The sequence below is a fragment of the Pteropus vampyrus genome, unplaced genomic scaffold (assembly GCF_000151845.1).
Source record: "Pteropus vampyrus isolate Shadow unplaced genomic scaffold, Pvam_2.0 Scaffold564, whole genome shotgun sequence".
NCBI classification, from domain to species: Eukaryota; Metazoa; Chordata; class Mammalia; order Chiroptera; family Pteropodidae; genus Pteropus; species Pteropus vampyrus.
In genome coordinates, this window is record NW_011889345.1 from 212,875 (window position 1) to 216,352 (window position 3,478).

The 3,478-nt window shown below is 45.0% G+C and overlaps 1 pseudogene; it reads right to left on the reverse strand.

Moving 5' to 3' along the window:
• Positions 1 to 223: 223 nt before the first annotated feature.
• Positions 224 to 342, reverse strand: LOC111733415 (annotated as a pseudogene).
• Between the last annotated feature and the right edge of the window lie 3,136 nt (positions 343 to 3,478).

Sequence of the window (3,478 nt, forward strand, 5' to 3'; positions counted from 1 at the left end):
TGACATTCCCTTGACGTGATGAAAGTCATTCCGCTGAAAGGCCGTGAGTCTGGCTGCAGGTTCACGAGCAGTGCCACCCAGCCTGACGGCTGTCACGGCCACCCCAGGCTCGTGCAGCTTTGTACACAGGGACCCAGTGCGAGGGCTGAAGACAAGCTAGTGGATGGAGCGTAGTTCTTTTTTATTAGTAGCGCGTTTTTTTGTTTTTTTTAATTTTTTTTTACGCCTACAGCACCTGGTCTTCCTGGGTGGTCTCCTTTCCAAGTACTAACCAGGCCTGACCCTGCTTAGCTTCCGAGATCAGATGGGATCGGGCGTGTTCAGGGCGGCGTGGCCGGAGACCATAGACCGTGGCTCCACTGGGGCGCGAACCCAGGACCTTCTGTGTGTAAAACAGACGTGCTGACCGCCGCCCTATGGAACCGCGTCCTATTAGCAGCATTTTTGATCAAACGTTAAATAAGATTGAAAGATAGTTGTTCATGCCTAGGATGTTTCCGAAATATTTGGCCGGAACTTGCTTTGCATCTCTGAATTTTGAAAGAAACTCTTGAAAATCCTTATTATTTTAACAATTTTTAATCTTTAGGAAGAGAGACATTAGGATATTTACTGAGGTTTAAGTTTAATCTGCACTTGGTGCGTTTTATCACAATGTTTTCAGTATAAGATAGCTGTGAAAATAGGCCTTTTGCTGTCTCTGGCCTCTAGTGCTTCTTAATTTATTTATTACAGAGAGGAGCAGCTTCAGGTTGCTCCTTTATGGGTTAGCCAGGTGCCTTATTTCCATTCCTTCCTAGCAGATAAATTGTTAATAACGAGAAGTATATGGTGAGAACGTGGGTAGAGAATTTCATTTTATGTTCTAAAACATGAGAATAATTGACTCTGAATGTTTGGCTCTAGTGCAGAAGCCACTGCTTTAAAACACGAGAAAACCAGTGTTGCCAAAATTCGGGCCGGAAGACGTGGCCTTTGAGATTCATAGTGCTACAGCTCTGGCTGTCCTGTGTGTAGCGACGAGCCCAGGTCTCAGGTGGCCCTTGGCTTTGGCTGGATGCAGGATGATTTTTTCTTGGGCTGCGCTGCACATGTAGGGGTTGGCTCCGAACACCAAACACCGCACCCCGCGCGGGTGGAGCGCTAGGAAGTGAGCGGGCAGGTGAGTGAACGCCCTCCTTCCCGTTGGCCTGCCCAGAAGGGGGCGCAAGCAGGAGCCGGGGGTACTTTCTAAGGGTGTTTATTAGGGACATGAGTATAGCGCATACCTGGTTCAATTAAAGGTTTTTTTTTGTTTTTGCTAAAATATCTACATTGTTGTTTTTTCTTAATAGTGTACATTCCCAAGGAGTGAATGTTCATTTTTTTGGTTATCTTAGGAATTTTCACTCTTTCAAATTGTCGCTGATAATCATCGGACTTTGTACCATTTTTGATGACTGAATTAAATTTCATTTATGATTAGCTCTCTTAATTGAGTTCAAATAATTATCCAATCCAGGAGGGTACCAGTCATGACTGATTTTTTTTGGTCAGCTCAGCAAATGTTAATTGTGCACATTCTGTCTTGGATCCCTGTTCTTCAGAAGCGTCTGAGATGTGTAATTCACTTTTCAGGTCCAAAGAATTTGCACCGTTTACTCATAAGAAATAAACGTGAGCACGCTTATTTACCGCATTCTGCCGTGCTGTTTTGGTTGGGGAAGGTGACGATTCATATCTAAAGCCTGGACTTGCTATAGCATGATTTTCTGCATATTTCTTTTATTACTTTAAAAAAATATTTTAATTAAATCTGGATATAGCTATGTGATAAAAATATCTCAATAAGAGAAAACAGTTGAGAATGATAAAGTAATTAGGGTTTACTCACGTCCTTATAACTCCTTGGATGTGCCGACATGGCAAAGCACAGTATGTTAGGGCTTCTTGTGGTATCTGGGGTCTAACAAGCTGCAAAATAGGTAACAGTTTGGATTTTTGAAACTGTTCTACGTTCAGAAGATGTTCATCGTGAAGCTGGTATGTACCAGGCGCTGTTTTAGACGCTGGAGATGGACCAGTGAACATACCTCTGTTCTCATGCAGCATTTTAATGACAGCAACAAATAAAATACGGTCCATGCCGATAAGTGCTGGGATCCTTAACATGCCGTTTCTATGATACCCGTTTTGTAGCTTTTCTTTACGATTTCACCGTGCAGTTACGCAGTCCGTAAGCACTTTGTTTTGTCTGTGAGCTTTACACGACAGAATCTTCCAGTGCGGAGTCTGCTGTGTGTGGCTGTGTTTGGTCAGCATCATCTTTGTTAGGTGATTGATGTGGGTAGCTGTGGTTCGTTAGTTTTCATTGTATTCGTGGGTGAAAATCCATTGTATGAAGGCTTACCGCCAAATTGGCTTCGGGACAGAATAGTTTGAATTAGACTTCTGTGTTATTTTTTGGAGGAAAATATTGTAGGCCCCTCTCTCATGGGCCAGAGTTAGGTAAGCGTGTTCACTAGTCATCGGAGCTCTAACAGCTGTGTAAAAGGTAGCAGCCGCCTTTGGTGTTCCTGAGATGTGTACCTTGAAAAGTCAGTTTCAGCGTCGAGGGCGCTTTATGACTCAGGTCTCATAATCCATCATTTTGAAGTATGTTTTTGTAGGTATCCATTTACCTGACTGCTCAGACCAGTCAAAGCTACCATCAGTGAAATACATGCTTTGGACAAAAACAACTGAAAACAAGTCTGCTCCTCAAAGTATACTTGTAGGGAAATTTTCCCACGGTGTCACGTAAAGGAATTTTGGAAGATTTATTTCTTGGTTGTTTTTGTTTTTAACAGTGATGAATGTTGGAAAACGTAATTAAACAAATATCTGCTGAGCCATACTTGATGCCGTAGCGTCTGTAAAATCAGGACAGCGGCCACGGCAAGTAGGTTCGCATCCTGGTTGTAAAATGAGATCTGTGTCAGTAGTAAATAACAGCCTCCTAATACCGAACGCCGATCCCGTGACAAGGACCAAGCTGAGTGTTTTATGTGCATCATTTCACTGAGTCTTAACTGCCAGGTACTGTTACCTCTGTTTCGTAGGTGAGGAATCTGGGGTCGAGCTTACCCGCTCTGGCTAACCGCACACCTGCTCGTACACGCGCTTTACGTACGAGCACACGCTCTAGTGCCTGTGCTCCGAGGGCGTGTCAGGTGGAGGGTGCTGAGTGAGCCTTCACCCATCGGGCCTCTGTCCCCAGTCTGTGAGCCCGGGAGGGTGAGCCCCTGCGGAGGGCAGGCGGGGCCGGAGGCGGGGCCGGAGGCGGGGCCTTTGCTGCTGTCCTGGCCTGGCAGGAGGCAGGCTGCTCGTCCAGTGTTTAAAGCAGGTAGTAAACCGGGTTTCTGTGTGAATTACCTTGACCAAAATGTTGTCAGCTGGTTTCATTTTTTTGTACCCTTTTTATTGTGAAAAGTGCGAGAAACACGTGCACGTGGTCGGA